General features: G+C 43.4%; 1 protein-coding gene across 3 annotated transcripts in view; it reads left to right on the forward strand.

Moving 5' to 3' along the window:
* The first annotated feature begins 5651 nt into the window (after window positions 1–5651).
* TANC1 (tetratricopeptide repeat, ankyrin repeat and coiled-coil containing 1) overlaps window positions 5652–20391 on the forward strand; it is a 237416-nt gene continuing 222676 nt past the window's right edge. For all 3 annotated transcript variants that reach the window (XM_082464864.1, XM_082464866.1, XM_082464865.1), the window contains exon 1: window positions 5652–5827. The gene's annotated coding sequence lies outside the window, so the exon portion shown is untranslated. The remainder of the gene's footprint in view (window positions 5828–20391) is intronic.

Raw genomic sequence — 20391 nt, forward strand, 5'->3', positions numbered from 1 at the left:
AGAATTTTTAAAGAAGAAACATTTCCTTTTAATCAGTATATTGTGTAATTAAGAATTTCCATATGTTGATTTGCATAAAGTGAGGTCCACCTGTATTGTATACATACTACGATTTTTCTTCCTTATCACTAACACAGAAGAATAATGAAAATGGCCCCTGACTACTACTGTTTGAGACAAGAACTGCCAATTTACCCCCAGATGAGTCTCTGAGGGCTTGATTGGAGTTATTATCTACTTCTGAATCAACGTTAAGGCACTCTTCCTCTCACATTTGGCAAACAAGGGCCCTCTGGGCTGCCCTGATCAAGTCTCTAGGTTGTTATTCCAATCAAAGTGGTCCCAGATAATGGGGAGGGAAAACATAGCTTATTGTTTATTAAATAAAAATTAGCTTTTGTAGAGCATTTTCTAATTTATTAAGTGCTTTTCACCTTATTTCATTTAATCTTTCCAACAAATCTGTGAGGCAGAGATTCCATGCTACCCTCCTTATTTCATAGTTGAGGGATCGGAGGCTCAAAAAAACTAAGTGAATTGCCAGGAATCACAAACAATAACTGCCAAAGTCAGAACTGGAGTCTAGATATTATGACTGTAATGTCCGGAATTTTATATAACTTGCAGAGAAGAAGGAAGGCACCCCTCACAAGGTGGGGAATAGTAAAATGCATTTGTTATACTCAAACTTAACAACACATTTCTCCTTTCTTTTTAAGCCATCTTTTTTTTTTTTTTTTAATTTATTTATTTATTTATTTATTTATGGCTGTGTTGGGTCTTCGTTTCTGTGCGAGGGCTTTCTCTAGTTGCGGCGAGCGGGGGCCACGCCTCATAGCGGTGCGCGGGCCTCTCACTATTGCGGCCTCTCTTGTTGCGGAGCACAGGCTCCAGACGCGCAGGCTCAGTAGCTGTGGCTCACGGGCCCAGTTGCTCCGCGGCATGTGGGATCCTCCCAGACCAGGGTTCGAACCCGTGTCCCCTGCATTGGCAGGCGGATTCTTAACCACTGCGCCACCAGGGAAGCCCTTTTTAAGCCATCTTAACCAGACTCAACAACGTTTATTGGAGGGATTATTACCTGATTGCATTACCTTACGCTTCCTGAACACGGGAAATTTCTATTTCCCCCAACAGACCATTTCACCATCAGAATATTGGACTAAATCTATATTTAAAATGTTAGAGGCATGCCATCTTAAACCAGATCCTCCCAGGATTTTAGTTACTCCTATATTCCAATAAGGAAATGTGAACCTCTGAATCTACCTCCCTGCTTTCTTCCCTCAGTGGATTCCTTATCAGTTTAAATAATTCACGGCCTAGCCCCTATTGGATGAGCTTCTACAGTATTGGCAGGCCATGTGCTAGACCTGCAGAGGGGTTTGTATGTCCAGTTAGACAACTCTTTTACTTTAACTGCCTGAATAACTGTGCACAAGTATGGCTTTTGATATCCCTGGATGGATGTCTGCCATGAGCCCACATCTGACCATGCGTTGGTGTATGTGTGTGACCGTGGATTGTCACACGCACAGGAACTGTGTAAGGGTATGTAATGTCTTTGTTTTTCCCAACTGATTTCTAAATATAACCCAACTTATTTCATTATTCCCCAGGTTTTAAAAAATTCGTTTCCTCCCCAAAACGTTAAAAGGGAAAGGAGGCATGAATGGATCAAAGCAGAATGAATTCTGTAAACATTAAAAAACACTCCAAAGTAGGCAAAAAGTTTCTGTGGGCTGAATTATTTTGAGTCTGGATTGCCTACCTTGCCTTAATTTTTTTGAAGTCCTGCCTCAGTTTTTGCATTTAATTACTATACTGTTCTATTTTTTATTTTTTTTAACATCTTTACTGGAGTATAATTGCTTTACAATGGTGCGTTAGTTTCTGCTTTATAACAAAGTGAATCAGCTATACATATATATATCTCCCCATATCTCGTCCCTCTTGCATCTCCCTCCCACCCTCCCTATCCCACCCCTCTGGGTGGTCACAAAGCACTGAGCTGATCTCCCTGTGCTATGCGGCTGCTTCCCACTAGCTATCTATTTTACATTTGGTAGTGTATACAAGTCCATGCCACTCTCTCACTTCGTCCCAACTTACCCTTCCTCCTCCCCGTGTCCTCAAGTCCATTCTCTGTCTGCATCTTTATTCCTGTCCTGCTCCTAGGATCTTCAGAACCATTTTTTTTTCTTTAGATTCCATATATATGTGTTAGCATACGGTATTTGTTTTTCTCTTTCTGACTTACTTCACTCTGTATGACAGACTCTAGGTCCATCCACCTCACTACAAATAACTCAATTTCATTTCTTTTTATGGCTGAGTAATATTCCATGGTATATATGTGCCACATCTTCTTTATCCATTCATGGACACTTAGGTTGCTTCCATGTCCTGGCTATTGTAAATACAGCTGCAGTGAATATTGTGGCACATGACTCTTTTTGAATTATGGTTTTCTCAGGGTATATGCCCAGTAGTGGGATTGCTGGGTTGTATGGTAGTTCTATTTTTAGTTTTTTAAGGAACCTCCATCCTGTTCTCCATAGTGGCTGTATCAATTTACATTCCCACCAACAGTGCAAGAGGGTTCCCTTTCCTCCACACCCTCTCCAGCATTTGTTGTTTGTAGATTTTCTGATGATGCCCATTCTAACGGGTGTGAGGTGATACCTCATTGTAGTTCTGATTTGCATTTCTCCAATGACTAGTGATGTTGAGCATTCTTTCATGTGTTTGTTGGCAGTCTGTACTATACTGTTTTAAACATTTCGCTTCTCACTATGTCTTCTATACTACACATACCATAATAAACACTGGCTATGATCCTAACTTAGTCTTGCTTTAAAATAGAAGTACTTAAGAATCTGAGCAAGGGAAAATAGCGTACTAACACTCACAAGGCACATTCTTTTCTCACGCCTTCCTCAGCCTATTGCCCTGGGTAATAAATTGTAGGGTAAAATAGCCAGTTTATTTGCTGTTTTCTTTCACTCTGCTGAGAAAAGCTACACTGCTGGCAAACTGACAGAAAATTTAAAAATAGAATCCAGTATATTGTATGTATGCTTGGTGAACGTGTTCAACATATAACATTCATGTGATCTATATTTCTTTTAATTTTTTTTGACTGGAATTAACAGAAATGTAATGAGTGAGCTTTTTAAACTGGATAGGGTGAGCAGAAATACTGTAAGAAAAGCAAGAGGTGATTCTTGCCCTCCCCTCCCCCTAAAACTCAAACAAGCCCTCACCTAACAACTAACCAAAAACATCTTTTATTTTTTTAAGGGAAAAGCAGATTTTTAAAAAGCATTAAAATTAATTTTTTGAACCTGTGTTCCACTAATACTACACTTATTTAGTTGCTTACAAAATGTTCATAAATTTTTCTTGCAGACTTGCTCTTAATGGATCTCCCTTTTTTTTCCTCACCCATGAATTTTTATTACTCTGTGTTTTTGGCCTTGTTTTCTATAAAATGTACCATTTTCACTCACAGCTTAAGACAGCTTTGATGTTCTTAGTATGACATACTGTATGTAATGTTAGCTGTTTAAAGGTGGAGATCAGATTGTGCATAATAACATAGGTAGTTTGGATTATATAAACACTACAGGAAGAAGGGGAGACAGGGCCCTTCTGTGTACAAATTTCAGATTGCTAGCTGTATGCCTGTTTAGAACGTTAAACACTCCTAACTAGGCAGTGATGAAGTTACTTCTTTAATGACTGTGACTTCTGAAGCTATAAAGACAAAAAATTTTCAACTAGAAATAATTTAAAGATGATGCCGGTAATTAGCATATTTACTTTATGTGATTTTCTACTTGCTACTTAGGGAGCTTTGAGGATAGAGGGGAAAAAATGAATTTCATTGTCTTCAAAGCCCAATTTAACAGAGCAATTTCATCAAAAACTTGGAGAATATAGCTTAGAAGAGCCAAAGGCAGAAGAACGTGATACAAATTGTAAATTTCATCCATTTATACATTTCACCTATTATAACGAAGTCGAAGTCGGAGGCAGGGAACTGTACCAGTCTATTTCCCTAGGATTGTTTCTTTTATATCTTAATATTTAAGATTAGTTAGATTAGCGTAGAGTTTTTTTTTCTTTTTCTGTAATTTGTGTCATCCTTTTATTACTGAGGTTGCTGTCCTGCTTTTTCATCTGTTGTTGAAAGATTGGTAACTTTTGTGCATTTCAAGAGAAATTAAAACATATTACCATATTTTTCAGCAATGGGACATTTCAGAGTGAAGAAATAAGTCAACAGCTCTTCTGATTTAGTCAGTTTATATTTTATTTTAAATATTCATATCCTGCTTTGTTTCAGGAAGACTTCAAGCCTGCTGATATGTTTACTGCTCAAATATCAGCACAGTAATAATCAGGCCTTTGAAACTGTGGGTGAAAAATCCAGCAAATTTCAGTCATCTTTTATTTATGTAAAGAGATTGTGTGGCATTTTACTTCCTGTCCCTTTTCACGGGAACTTTAAATATGGACGCTCCTCTCACCGGGTATCTTTATGTTGGGAAGCTCTGCGTGAGGTTGAAGTTTTTATGTGGGGACTTGTTTAAAACACAGCTGTCTTTAAAGGCGGATTTGCCACAGCAAGGTTAGGGGTTGCCAATAAATCCATTTATAGCAACTTCTGTATTGCCTTCTCTAGACACACCTTTGGGGTGACCCGTGCATGATTCCCGCAGGCCACACAAGGCAGCAACATCCTAGTTGATCCCTCCGTGAACAAGGCTGGTCTAAAAGGCTTCGGGTGTGGAGTAGGCTGCGCCCCCCAGCCTGAATTGCCTGCCTGGGAACCCAGGATTCCCGAATCCATAGGCCCTACCCCGGCTTTTGCTCTGCTGGGGGATAACAAAACATTTTGGGAACTCGGGAATTTAATTTACTGCTACCGACCGAAACAATAATAGCATCTTTGTGTTTCTCCTACCTCCATACCTCCCTCCTCCCGCCGATACAAGCATGACGTTGGCCCTCCAAGGATGTAGCACAGACAACACAGGGCCAGCCCCGAGCGGCTGGAGGAGGCTGTTGGGACCCGGCCCCGGGGACGCTCGAGGCAATCACCGGTCCCCAAACCTCCCTAATTCGCGTTCGGGAAAGAAAAAGACACAGCAGGCGAGGTGCCCTTTACACCTTACATCTGCCTTAGCTCATTCTTGCCCCAGAAAGTGAGTGAGTGTGTGTGTAGTTAAGTGAGGCAGAGAAAATTCAAGAAAGCCACACAAGTCACCCTAAAGCATCCACCAAAACTTCATCTTGGTTAATTGCTCCCATATGTCCTCCTCGGCTGTTTTCAAAATGCAGCAAGGAGGGGAGGCCAGGCCACTTCACTGATTTTTTTAGAGGTTGAAAAAAAGATGGACTATCGCCCATCTTGGGTCCAATCCTGCAGGGACCCAAGCGCAGCCTCGAGGGACTAGCCCCCAAGGGGGAAGCTGGGGACCCCGCAGAAAGTTCGCGCGCCGGGCCCCAGTAGGTCCCGGGAGCCACCGCAAGCCTGGGCTGGGAGGGGCGCGGGAGGCGCGGCCCGGGCGGGCGCGCGAGAGGAAGGTGCCTTCGGGAACACGCGCAAGGGCGGGGATTCGCGCTGCCAATGAGGCCCCGGTGTGGGCCGTGCGAGGCGGGGGGACGGGCCGGAGCGCAGCCTTAGCTGTGGCAGCTGCGGGAGCAGCGGCCGCCTTGGGAGCTGGCGGAGAGGCAGCCGCGGAGCGCAGAGCTGGCCGCGCCCCGAGGCCCGGCCCTAGCGGTGGGGAACCGCACCGAGGAGCTGGAAACTTTCCCGGTAGGTAACTCCCGCCGCCCTGGCGCCGCCGCCGGCCTCCGCGCGTCCCGGGCAGCGCCAGCTGCTGCGGTGCAGAGCGGAGCAGGGGTCTCGGGAGGAGGAGAGGGTGATGGGAGAGTGGAAAGGCATGTGGGAAAGTTTCTGGAGCCTCCCTGCCCCCCCTTCGCTGGGCACACCCGGGAGCTTTCCGGGGATAGGCACGAACATGTTGGGCGCCTCGGGCCTCGGTCCTGGCGGCTCTGGAGAATCGGTGACTTCCCTTCGCCTCAGCTCCGCGCCGGACCGAGCCGGCCCCGGGCGGAGCTGGGGTTCGGGGTTGCCGGGAACGCGCGGCGGCACGCTGGAGTTTCTGGACCACCTCCGCCCGGCGCGTCTCCGCGCCCCCTTTCCCGCCTCCTCTGTTGCCTTCGGGCTTGGCAAGGGCCTGGGCTGTGCCTGGTACCTGGGGTTGGGGGAGGCGAGGAAGAAGCGCGCCTGGCACCGCGGGGTCCAGGGCGCCCCCGGAGGGTAGGTGAGCGTGGGTCGCGAAGTTGACGGGTGAACTTAAGCCTCGGAGGGAGTCATATTGCCCCACTCTTGGCTGAAAGTATTGCTTCGCTTCCAAGAACACTGCGATGAGTATATCCACGTTATTTTTTGGGGGGTGGGGGGGTGAGCTAGGATTAGACTTTGAGGGAGAGTGAGAATTGTTTCAAGATTGTGTATCCCCCCCCCGTTCTTGGAGACTGAAGAGTGCTCACTTCTTTGGGGGGACTTATGTCAGGGCGCACGGTCTTCCTGCCGGACTTTGGGGTGCGGGCGCGCAGCGCTGTGGGTGTGACGGGCTCCCCGCTTTGGCGCGGCAGCTTTCCGGAACGGCTGGCGAGGAAGGAAGCCCCAAGGCATTGTGTGCCGAGTTTGCAGACAGAAATGTCTCTGGACCGGCGTTCTCAAAACTTACTTCACTTATTGTGTAAGGCTCCGGGAGGAAATGCGGCGGTGGCCAGGTAGAAATACGGCGCCGCGGCCAGGGCTTCGGAGGACGCCGGGCTCGGCGACAGTCTACCCCTCCCAACCCCCTCCAGCCCACTGTTGGCAACCCCAGATCCCCGTGTCTCGAGGGATGGGACTCGTCTCGGTAGCGCTGTTCCCTGCTTGAGTCAACTCCGGGAGGTTAGGAGGGCACCTTCATCTTGAACTTGACCCTAGGAGCATCGCCGTCTGGGCGGGTTACGAGGTAAAAGGAAGCTGAATCTTCCCGTGGGATGGGCCTCGAACTCTGGCATGGAAAGGAAGTGACTGGTTAAAAATCTTTGAGGAATGGCCTTAGGACTGCTGAGGTCGTTAACTCCAAATGCCAGACCATCAGAATGCAGAAGTTAATGTGTTTGGAGGGGGGTGGGGATAGGAGAGGAAAGGAGAAACCTGGTGAGTTGGTACAGAGAGTTGGTATTTCTGCGTAGTGGAAATGAAGGGAGTCTGCATCTCTGCTTTCACCAGATCCGCTACTCTCTCTCTCCCTTTTTTTTTTTCTTTCCTTCCTGGGTCATCGTTATTCCTGCCAGCCTGGCACTCCTGGGATGGGGGAGGGGAAGGAGAAGAAAGCAGTTGGGAAGCTTCCCTGGCCAGCTTGGAGGTATTTAAGATCTGCTACTAGGAAGATTCCAGGATTTTAACAGCTGCTTTTTGATTGCTGGGAATGAAAGAATTTATGAGCCACCGAGAGATGTTCATTATAGTGGTAGTCTGAATGTTTTACTCATCTAAGCTACTGAAGATCTCACAAGGGACGTCCCCTGGAGTATGCCAGTTTTTGCAAAATTTGTGTCAGCCAGAATGCTTGGTGGGTGTCAGTCAGAACTCATCGTAAATATATCCTGGCGGTATTAAGATGAAAAGTATGTGGGAGTGAAGGAAATATGGTATCTGACATCCTTCAGGACTTCCTCTTAGTGTTGCTCCTGTTACCTGCCAAGTGAATTCGGTCCAGGCTTCCGGATTGTTGTGATTTGACAATAAGAGATGGGAAGTAGTGTCATCGATTTTAGTGGAGGCAGGAAAGTCCAGAAATAAATTTAAGGTCAGTTTTCATGACCCTGTCTTTCAGCTGTGATACCACAAACTTAACTTTTACTGGGACTTGGGAGCCATGGTTTTCCTGCTTTTTTGGTTTAACCACCAGAATGTCTAAATTATCATAATTTATGTCCATCGTGGAACTAAAACATAACTGATTCATAGTCAGCCTTTTTCTGCTTCCCATAACAGCCTGTAGAAAAGAACATTTCGTCTCTTTAACCACACACAATTTATTTGGTGCCATAGTGGGTTTTTGATAGTGGGTGATTGAGGGCACAAATCTAAAGACAATGGAATTTTCTCCATTAAATTGTTCATTTTTAGGCAACACCCCCCTCTGAGTTGCTGATTAATTCTTTATCTCCCAGGAACATTCAAATCAGTTTCCCTGGGCTGCTAGAACTGTAATCCATATTATAATGATGCCTGCCAGCATTGCTGGAGGTTCATGTTATGTCGATGTTTCCATTAGACATTTCTAACCCAATTGTAAAGGTTTTTGTCTGGGTTGGGTTACAAGTAGGCTGTGAGTCTCGTAGTCAGAGAGATGGCTTTAGTTTTTATCTTTCTGATGAAAAGTTTCTTTAACTTGTAAGTTACAGGAGTAAAGTTTACAAAAGCAAAATAAAGCAGAAGAAATATATGTATTGCTGGGGAGAGATTTGTTTTAGTTCCTAGGATAGCTTTGTTTTGAACCATCCTTTAAAATGCATATTTCAGTGGTGGAAAAACTAGAACCTCTTCCCAACCTCCCACCAGTTTACAAATGTTGTCTGTTTACTAGGCTCTTAAGCCTTTCTGGGCCTTAGTTTTCTCATTGTTATCGTCCCTGTAATGGGATTACCTTTCAACCGTAAAGTTCTGTGACTATCCAATAGTTTGAGAAATGTAGGCATTCTGGAGCCAGTGCTGTAATATTAGAATAGTACTTTGGGGTTTATAAAGGGCTTTACTTACATATTTTAATCCTTAAATCCTCAGTTAAGTAAACTGAGGCGGGACAAGTTAGATCAGTTTGCTTGATATCATCTATAAGCGGTGGAGGTGAACTTGAACCTAGGTCTTCTGATTCTCCCTATTCCCACCCCCATATCTCTCTTTATTCATGGAGTCACAAGTGAATTGGCTAAAACTTGACAAACAGACTAATGTTAATATGTGGCATTTCATTTATGAGTTATTCGGGTTTCAGAACCCCAGGGTTAACATCTATGCTTTGATGTCAGAGATTAAGAACAGTTCAGTAATAATGGTAATAAAACTTTCTTCCCAAGAGAGTTTCAGAAATTTACATACCTCAAACTAATCATTTGTTTATTTTCAACTTCTTTTTTATTAAGTAGGCTTCAGGGTCTAGTGCGATTTATAATCTGGACTAGTAACCCAGACAGCATTCTTAAGGAAATCACTTCTCAAATCTGTACATCTTTTTTAGAATAAGTAATGAACATATCATTTGCCTTTCTTCTCGGTATCTCTCAGCTGAATTACAAAGCCTGGATAAATGTCCCATTTTTGGTGACATCCTTCTTGGGCTCTTTCTACTGATGTCTGGGTAAGTCTGATTTTGCAGCACTTTCTGTGCTAAATAAATTCTTCCCTTATGCTATTGGCTTAACGGCAAAGAAGTAGTAGGCTGCAGGTGACCCATTTTCACTGTGACTCTAAATGTTTGTACTGTGTCCTGCTTGCCTATTTAAGAGCGCTGAGTGCAACTTGACACTCATCTGGAAGCTGGTATGGACTTTCTTTAAAAGGTTCTAAAATAAAATTATGTGCTAAGCTATAGGCTCTTTTATGTCTGAGCAACCTGTTCATCTTCAGCTCTTTAAACTTATTCTCAGAAGACCATCTTTTTAAAATATTAAGCAATGGGGTTTAAACCTCAGGAAGAGGATGCATCAATGAGTTCTGATTGTCTGACTATAAAATAAAAAGGCTGCCATTTTCAGGTGTGCGTGGAGAGACAGTGTTATGAAGCAGTATTTGCTAATGAAGTTGGGAGACTTGGTTATCAGTGTAACAGAAGGGGACAAGAGCAGCAAAGCAGAAGAATGGCTTCTGGTTTTTTATTATGAGGAGAATGGATTTTGTAGGTTCGTGGAGGACTTTTGATAATGTAGGCTATCGGGAGACGTTATCTTGTGCAGTGTCGAAGGGGTTCTGGTTTGGGTTGGCTGTGTTACTGATGAGGGATGCCTTTCTAGGGTAGATGTTGTCTTTAGGGGCTCCTGCAGGTGTGTGTGATCAAGGAGAATATTCTGGAAAGAAGAGTCATATAGGTAGGAATGTCAAGGACAAGAAAAGTATTGCAGAGGGATGGCATAGTCCCTGAATTTTAGCACAGATTTTGCCACTACCATGCGGGAATTTATTAGTAAAAATCTTCCAGTTGCAACTATATAGATGTGAACCCAGGATGTTCAGCCGTACAGCCCGGAACCACGGTGACTCACCACTCACCACCCTCCCTGCCACACCCAGAACAGAGGCTTATTACCTCTGTGAGTTGGGGTCGGAGTTGGGGAAGTCTCTATGACCTTTCCATGCATATATGCTCATGCAAAAATGGGATCTTCTGTTACGTGTGCTTTTGAAGAAATATGTAAAAGATTCGACACACAAGGGTGCATGTAATGTATCTGCACAGTTTAGAGTACAGTATATACTTATGTGATGTGTTTTTTCTCCTGTCATATCAGTACATTCTTCTTTGGCACTGTTTTAATGGCTGTTTAGTAAATCCATTACATACATTACTATAATTTATTTTAACCAGCCCATTTTGACATTTAGGTGTTTTGGAAAGAAATATCTCTCAGGCTATCAGAGCCCTTTGGTTCAGATGTGATTTACTCATCATTAAATCACAGGGCCCAATAAAAAATAAATTAAAAAATCATAGGGCCCAGCACACAGGGGTACCTGGCTGCTGGTACCTTCAAAACCTCTCATCATCAAGAAACTGACTCTTTGTTCTTAGTTCCAATTTGAGAAAACCCTGGAGAGAACCCAGATTGGCCTGATGCCAGCCAAAGGAGAGTTACGGTTGGCAGTCCCCATTAGACCCACAAGATGGGACTGTGGGGAGACAAAGTATCCCACAAAAAAGGGGGTTATTATTAATGGAAGAGAGAGGGAGCTGGATAAACAAAAAGAGCTCTCTGTCTAATGCAGGGTATGTTTCCAAAAGTGGTATTGATGGTCATAACAACATACCAATATGCCAAAGAATGTGAACATTTTTAATGCTCCTGTGATATATACCCTATAGTCTTGAGAGTAGTAGACTTTTCCACACTCTGTGGGGATTTGAATTGCTGTGTGCACAGGCACTTGTGTAACAGGATATTGAATTACTGCAAAAAACTCGGAAGTTGGTCATTATTCCCATGTAACCCATTATACTCCCCTCTGTCTGCCATGCTTTATACTAAATTACTTGGGATTAGTAACATCAATTCTTAATGTTTATTGAGTGCTTGCTGACTCTGAACTAGATGACTGAATTTTAAAAATTCTGTGGAAATGAAACAGCATTGTTCTTTCTTCACCCACTGTCCTACATACGTAGAGTGCTGTGGCAGGGATAGTTTCTTGCCCATACCTCAGCATTCCCCATCCTGGTCCTCCCTTCCTTCTTGTGGCTTAAACCAACAACCCTTTATTTGCTTGGGATTCAGAAATTGGAGCTGGGTTCAGCAGGGTGGCTTTTCTGCCTGGGTCTAGGCTCACTCATGGTCTGGTGGTTACATGATTCATAGCAGGGTCCCATTGCTGTAAGAATTTACCACATTGCTTGATAACATAATCCTGCTTTTGATTAGTTTTCCATTGCCCATGTGTTGCAGGGTAAGTTGGGTGTACCTCCGGTCCCAGGGAATGCATCTTGATTAAGCCAAGTCAACTTTAGTAATACCATACCTGTTGCTAGTGACTGGTTAATGAGTAAGTGTGTGACCAACTATTGGGTCCCACCATATTGAGAACCTAAGATTGTCAGCACAATAAAACAGGTTGACACTCTGAAAATCACAGAGTACAAAGACGGAAGGGGCCTAAGACCACAGGGACTTTTTTTAGCTGCTGAATTAACCAACCCTAAAACCACTGTGACTCAGAACTTCTTATGTGGGAAAATTTTTTTAATTATTGTTTGAGGCAGTGATCTCCAAAGTGGAGTGTGCCAGACCATCCAATATGGGAAGAAAGAAAATACTAAAAGTTTATCTAGAAAAAAAATAAGCTTTATTAATATTTAATAGATGAGTTGACACTGGTTGGTATATCTGAAAGTCTTCTTGTCACTTAGGTTATAGAAGGTCGCCTGAGGGAAGAGGAGGCATTTTACAACCTAGTGGAATTGACAGTGGTACCCTCATTCTTATTTTTTTTTTAAAATTTTATTTATTTATTTATTTATGGCTGTGTTGGGTCTTCGTTTCTGTGTGAGGGCTTTCTCTAGTTGCGGCAAGTGGGGGCCACTCTTCATTGCGGTGCGCGGGCCTCTCACTATTGCGGCCTCTCTTGTTGCGGAGCACAGGCTCCAGATGCGCAGGCTCAGTAGTTGTGGCTCACGGGCCTAGTTGCTCCGCGGCATGTGGGATCTTCCCAGACCAGGGCTCGAACCCGTATCCCCTGCATTGGCAGGCAGATTCTCAACCACTGCGCCACCAGGGAAGCCCCTCATTCTTATTCTTGTCTTTGGTGAACTCTATCCATGTAAATGGATTTATGGGTTATATCATCTAGTTTTAAGTAAACTGACTCCAACAAAATAGGCAAGTGGTTTAAAAAGATTCTTGCAAAGAAAGTTGAATGGTAATGATGTAAATCTACAGGAATAAGAACATGTCTTATTTGAGATTAGAAAATGCCTTTTAAATCAAATTTAATGAGTTGGCACCAAAATTGTGTATGGATGTGTATTAATAAATGCAAATAAACCTAAGAATACTGTTTGGATCATTCTCATCCTTTAAAGAGTTTTTGATGGATGTTTTATAATGTACACACTATATTAGTATACACATGTAATTCATAACTAGTGTTTTAATTATGTATAAGTTATTGGGGTACATGTTTAATTTTTTTACTGTTAGGGCTGCATGATCAAAAGGTTTTGAGACCCCAGTTTAAGTCACTTATTGTCCCTTATTGTCACGTAGTTTTGGTTACTTGCAGCTGAAAGCACCGTAGCTAATGCAAGGACAGATAAGAGCCCTGGCTGTTCCCCTTTTATTCATAGGTTTCAAGATTCTCTATGGTCTGATTTGTAACTTTCTTTACCACACCCACTTGTCCTCCCTGTGTCTCTGCCACTGAGACTGTAACTGTCCTACTTCGTTTCAGTTTTGCCTCTGAGGAGGCTGTCCTCCCCTCCTCCCACCACTGAAATTTTCATTGTCCTTCAAGGCCTAGCTTAAGTAAATATTGCTTTCTCATTCACCTTTTTCTGATTTCCCCCTTCTGCCTGTAAATGGTTCCTTCTATTTAATCCCCCCAGCACATTGCTTGTACAGTGATTGTAATGTTTTTCTCTTTTTGTCTTTTATTAAACAGTCGTTTGCCTGCTTGCTTTGCCGATGGGTTGTAGGCCTCTTGATGGTTGGGGTCCTGGCTTGCCTTAGTCATTTTTTAAAATTGCTTGTTTCCCCTTCTGGGAGAAAGGGAGGCAGGCAGACAACCCGCAGTTGTTAAACACTGCTCTATGCTATTCACCATGGGGAGGGTCTCTCTCCCCCAACCCTTGACGGCCTTAGGAGGTAGAGGGCGCCGTGTACTTGTGAGGGATCTGAGAGCAAGGAGCACACGTGGCCAAGACAGGAAGATCCAGGATCCAAACCAGGGTCACTTTATTCCAGAGCAGTTTTGTCTGCCCTCGTATGTGTTGCCTGCAGTTACACATTGTCCTTCTTTTATGTGGGAACACTGGCATGGGTGAAAATGGAAAGCTCCATGGGATGATGCTACAAAAAATACTACTGGACCCTTCTAGGCAGGTGTAGTGAGTTCAAAGGAGAGTCTACCCTCCTTGTGGAATAATAGGAAAGGCCTGGAGGATGATATATATGAAGATCCAAATGCCTGTGGACAGTTAGCTGTCTGCAGGTACCCCCAAGCAAAATCATGTGGTAGGGTCTGGCCTGAGCATCCCCACTGAGAGCCGGGAGGTGAGGGACATTACACTGCTCAGCTGAATCAAATTATTTATGCCGACATTCTCTCCATGGTAAGGATAATTGAGGGTTGACAGGTTGTCAGCTTTCAAGTTGAGCCATGTTAGATATATGTTATGATGGAAAACAGGCGTCTCTCCAGGGTTTTGAGGGTCAGATGACGGAATGTATATGAAAGGGTTTTGAATGTTGTAAATTACCTCCTAGATGCCAGGGAGACATCAAATTTGATTCTTTCCTTGTCGTAGTGACTTCTAGCTTAGATTTCTTTGTTAGCCATTTTTGTGTTCTTTTAAGTGAATTTCCAAAGGATTTTTTAAAAGTATTGGGGAAGAGGACACAGTTTTTCTCAAATGAACTACAGATAATTCAAAGCTTGCTGTGAAGCTTTTAGCCGTGGAGTAAGTAGAATTTGTGGTAAGGTGAATTCACCTTGGGATTTAGTTGTTCGAGTACCCATAGGATCCGTTCATAAGAATGGGACCACTTCTGGTGCATAAAGATGGAAATCTGGGGGTCTTTGAGGTAAGTTATTAGGAACCCTAAGTACCACCTGAAGGACTGTGAAAGAGTTTTGATTTGAGGTTATGTTTTGTTCTGTTTTGTGTTTTTTTTCTGTGAAGCCAGTTAACTTATTTTGAGGAGTCTCTGGAGAGGGTTTTGGGGAGGGACCCTTTGAAATATCTCAAGATACTTTTGAAAGTGAAAACTAGGTGTGGTTTGAAACTTAAGGATTTGAAATCTATTCCATTGTAGATTTCCAAGAAAGTGGATGTGAATAAGTAAAATTTAAGTCCATTTGAGGGAAATTTTCCAGTGGCAATTTCATATTACAGAAGGAGTATGACATAAATTAAAGCATGTTAGCTTAAAGAGTAAATATAATAATTTATAGACTCAAAAGACAGAAAAGGTGAGCGGCTCCTAAGTTGCAAATAGATGCAGTTGTGAATATTTGATCATTCAGGATTCTTGAAGCTTGCACGTGACTTAAGAGAACCTTACCTCAGGGTGGTTTATCTAGATAAGGCAGCAGTTCCCAAAGTGGGTTCCACAGAAATGGACTCTCAGGAAATTAATAGACATTATGCAGGGAAGCAAGGTTTTATGTTCAAATAAGCAGGAAGATCTGAGTTAACAAAAGTAAAACAGGTGTTTTTGTTTTTAACTGCAGGACTTTTGAGCATCCTTATTTCTAATGTTCATTCTCAATCTCCTTGAAGGGAGACAGAGGAGTTAGTATTTCCCAAGTGCATTGAATTGTAGAAGCTTTTTTTGCAAAGCATCTTTTAGCGAAAAGAGAATGTTGGATTAATTTGCCGAAATATTTTAAAGCAAATCCCAGGCATCATATAATATCACCTGACAAATTTTAGTATGCATTTCTAGCTAAGGACTTAAGGACAAAAATCACCACCTCATTATCACTTTTAATAAAATTAACAGTAATTTCTTACTGTTATGTAGTTGTCCTCCAAATGTCATTTGTCACCGTTTCTGGTTTTTGGAACCAGGATTCAGTCAAGGGTTACATATTGCACTGTGGGTTGTTGCTTTTGTCCCTGTAGTTTTTTTAAATATAGAAAAATGCTATCTTACGACCTCCTCCCTCCCTCTGCTGGCTTTCAGCAGAGAACTTGTAGGATGTACCATCTCTGAATTTGTTTCCTTGTGTTGGTGTTTACCTTGTTCGTTTGTGCTCTGTATTTTCTGTAAACTAGAGGCTTTCCTTTAATCTAAAGGCAGGTTTAGATTCAGGTTAAATATTTTCGCAAGAATAGGTCCTAGACTGTGCCTTTTTCTCCTTATAATTTGGGAGCAGGCAATTTAATTTAGCAATTCGTAAGTCGCTTTCTTTAAAATATAAAGAAGTAATGGGGGCTTCCCTGGTGATGCGGTGGATAAGAATCCGCCTGCCAATGCAGGGCACACGGGTTCACGCCCTGGTCTGGGAAGATCCCACATGCCGCGGAGCAACTAAGCCTGTGCCCCACAACTACTGAGCCTGCGCTCTAGAGCCCACGAGCCACAACTACTCAAGCCCGTGCGCCTAGAGCCCCTGCTCCGCAACAAGAGAAGCCACAGCAATGAGAGGCCCGTGCAACGCAACGAAGAGTAGCCCCCGCTCGTGGCAACTAGAGAAAGCCCACGCGCAGCAACAAAGGCCCAAAGCAGCCAAAAATAAATAAAATAAAATAAATAAATTTATAAAAAAAAAGAAGTAATGGCTTAGAGTTTGTTTGGAAATTTATTAGTATATCGTGGGGGAGGGGTGCAAGTTCAATTTATTCCAGTTGTTGTTGGAAACACCATGGTATTCGGAATAGTTGACCTGGTTAAATGGGTATAAGTTCTCAGTATATCTTAAGACTATAAACCATGTGACTCTTGGGTAAAATGGCTTGAGTGTTAAACATTTCTGGTGGTAGAATTTTATTCAGAATGACAAGTTACCTGAGTTATGGTAAAACACTGTTCTATAAAGATTTATTTCTAAATACATTAATTTAGGAATATGCATTAATTCTACCTCTATTCGATAAATTTTAACAGACTATTTTTCTGATAAATGCTTATGCTGATTTGAAGTACAGCCATAAATCTAAATACACCCTCAGGGTGATAATTTTATATGTACATTGTCTTGGAAACCCAGACATGTGAATAAAAGTTCGTATCATAACTGACTTTGCTAATTTAATTTGATATTTAAGTTTTTTCCCTTGATATCTTTCCAAGTGCCTGTTGTATGTCTGGGAAAAATCAAACTTAAAGGCGTTTTGTATGTCTTAATGAAGAATAGCATGGTATATATAGAGTAGCTTTGATGGACGGAAGCTATCATTGGCAGTTCCCAGCATATTATTATGTTTACTGCTTAGTGCGCAGGGATACTATTTTATACATTACAACTTGCCTGTAGTGAATAATAAGGTGCCTTGGACAGAGTAGTGCTTTGTACCTATAGTAGTACACTAAAAATATACACATACACACTGCTTTTTTCTCCTCCTTTTTAAAAAATACAAATATATAGGAGATAGTGAAAAAAGCGTGATCTTTGAAGCCAGATGAACCATGGGTAGTTTACTGGACCTCTGTCGCTTTGTCTGTAAAATGGGATAGTAATTCCTGTTTCATAGGGTTCGTGCCAAGACTAAAGGTGAGAACCTACACAAAATATTTTAGCTGGCCAAAAAGTTCGTTCGGGTTTTCTGTAACATCTGACACACATAGCTATACATAGCAGTGTGCTTGGCTCATAGGTGCCCGAAACAGGTCCTTTACTCCCTTCTCCTCTTAACCCTATTTTTATTTTTTAAAATTTTATTCATTTATTTATTTATGGCTGCATTGGGTCTTCGTCGCTATGCGTGGGCTTTCTCTAGTTGCGGCGAGCTGGGGCTACTCTTCGTTGCGGTGCGTGGGCTTCTCATTGCGGTGGCTTCTCTCCTTGCGGAGCAGGGGCTCTAGGCGTGCCGGCTTAAGTAGCTGTGGCTCGCGGGCTCTAGAGCACAGGCTCAGTAGTTGTGGCGCACGGGCTTAGTTGGTCCGCGGCATGTGGGATCTTCCCGGACCAGGGCTTGAATCTGTGTCCCCTGCATTGGCAGGCGGATTCTTAACCACTCCACCACCAGGGAAGCTCCTTAACCCTATTTTTAAATTCAGCTTTCCGGGTCAGTAATTGAATGGAAGTTTCGGTTTGTTCTGAGGGTTTTAAAAATTGCTAACTTTAAGGTACTTGTTACAGATGTCCAGATAAGAGCTTGATTTCAAGATAACCTTTATGCATAATTTCTCAGTTGCTTCTATTAAAACAATTAGACGTTTATATGAAATGTTTTGAACAAACAAATGGGACATTTTTAGATGGTAATACATAGAGGAGAAGGAACCAGAGAATAAAATGGGTATTTTATTATTGCCATGAGGATATTGCTAACAAACCTTCTGGTTTTAATGAAAAGTCAGTATTTAAAAAGTCCATTTATTTACTAAGCCTGTGAGAACATGAGATGCTCCGCAGACTTATGTAGAGTTTTGCTGGAGTGCGTTTTAGAATAAGAAACTTTATTTTATTTAGATGGAGTAAGTCTGTAGTGCCACACTCAAGTCCTACGTGTGGTTTATTTATGAACAGGGCCACCGCCCACGTGGAGCGCAGTCTTTCCTGCAGAGGAGCGGCATCTGTGCTTCCCTGAAGGGCCCCGGATCCTCACGAGGGGGGAGGACTCTCTTTACTGGCTTGTGCACTAATTTAAAGACTCATGGAAAGCGAGAATGAATACATCCTACGTTTTGAACAGCAGAAGTCAAGGAACAGCTTGGAGGCTGCTTAGATAGGCATTTATGGGTGAAGCAAGATACGTTTTCTTCTATCAGGTGTTTCTAAGTCTTGGGGCATTTGGCTTTGTGAATGGCTTGTGGAAGAAGAGGTCTCACGAAGACAAGGGCGCACGCTGCTCCCTGACCTGGTAGTACCTGTTCTCTGAGAATGACCTTGATTCCCTAAGGCCACTCAAGTTCAGCTGCACTGGAGCTTTTTTACACTTTTTTTTTTTTTCCTGCCGTGAAGTAACAGTTTGTTTATCCCTTCCTTTCTGAAATGTTTTGTTTAAGCAAGAAGGACTCCTTAAATTGTCCAGCTCCACATACCAAAAGTCAAGCCAGGAGGAATCAAAGAGCGTGATTGCCCCTCCCATCATGGAAACAGTGATGAGATACCATTTTTAGAGGGATAGTGATTGAGTTCTAAGCTGATGGGATTTATAGGCATTTGACCTTGACAGGGCTTTTTTTTTTGCTTTCTTCATTAAGAGCAGTCTTAGCTAGCTCAGGGAATATAATATCCTTAAGAGTTTTAGAAGTAAAAAGTTACCATGAAGGTGTTAACTGTTTGACAAATTAGAAACTGTTTTCACTTGTCAAAGGGTGGCGGAAGTCTTGCATTAATTTTTCCAACAAATATTTCTTGAGGGCTGTCATTGTGCCCTTCTGAGTTTGAAGCCCAGCTCTGTGTCAGTCTGAGGAGACAAGTGCACGCAGAGTACAAATGTTAGAGAGACACGTGCGCAGCGGGAGCCAAGAGGAGCAAGGGGAGGAGGAGTTGGGGCTGGGGAAGGCTTCAGGGAGGAGGTGAAGGATGCCTAGCACTTTGCCAGGTGGGGAAGAGAGTGAGGGGCTTTCTATGAAGGGAGCCTGCTGAGCAGAGGCTGGGAGGCATGAAAATACAAGTCATGTTTGGGGTGTTGTTACCAGAACAGATGGTGCCTGGCATTTGGGTACAGTGGCAGGGAGGGGAGAGCCAGATTGCAAAAGGCCTTGCTTGCCAGGCAAAGAAGTATGGACTTGATCCTGTAAAGCCAGTGATAGCTGTCAAAGGTTTTAAAGCAGGGAGATGATGAAATCAGAGCCGCGTGTTGGAGAAAAGCTTGGGTGGCAGCAGCGTGGAGGAGAGGCTGGCGTGGGGACAGATGGGTGGCAGGGCTCTCTGTTATGAGGCTTTAGAAGTAGGTCAGGTGAAACATGATGTTCGAGGCCTGAGTTAGTGGGAGGAAGAGTATGAAAGTCAGTTGAATACCTTTTAACGTGGATTTAGGGTGCATTAGCTCATATAACATTCGCAAAAACTTCTCAGAGTGCTGTTGTCATCCTCGTTTTGCAGACAAGGAAACGGGCTAAGCCAAGATTTGAACTCAGGTTGCCAGTCCTCTGTCACCATGCTTTTAGAACAGGGATGAGAACACAGAACGTGTGCATGGGGAGATGATTTTTGCAGTGGAGTGGAAGCTGCTTCCAGAACAGAAAAGGAATACTTGGCAGCTGACTGAAGGTAGAGAGCAAGGCTGCTTCCAGGCTGAGCAGCAAGCTGGGGACGATGAATGATACCGGGAACTGAGAACTCTCTCAGGACCGGAGGGGCAGGTTCAGGGCCCCTCTGGGATACCCAGCTGGAAACGCCCAGTGGGCAGTAGGAAATTTGGTTCTGGAAGCAGCATCCCCGCCTCCCTGTAGAAACTCCTTCACGTCCTCTGGGTGGGCTTGGAGTAGAACTTCTGTGGGTGGAGATGGGTAACAGCTCCTACTCCTGTAGCCCCTAGTTCCAAGCAGTATTGTGCTGCTTCCAAGCAGTATTGTGCTGCACATAGGAATCACCTGGGGCACTTACTCTGAATGCGCATTTCCAGGCCTGCCCGCAGGTGGTATTTCAGTAGGTCTGGAGTGGGGTTTGGCAACTACATTTGTATCAAGACCTTGGGGTGAGTGAGGAAGGGTGCGACAGGATCATACTTTTGAGAATGTTTGGCTGTTAATGGTCTAGGCTGT

The sequence above is a fragment of the Balaenoptera physalus genome (assembly GCF_965194825.1).
Source record: "Balaenoptera physalus genome assembly, chromosome: 6".
NCBI lineage: Eukaryota > Metazoa > Chordata > Mammalia > Artiodactyla > Balaenopteridae > Balaenoptera > Balaenoptera physalus.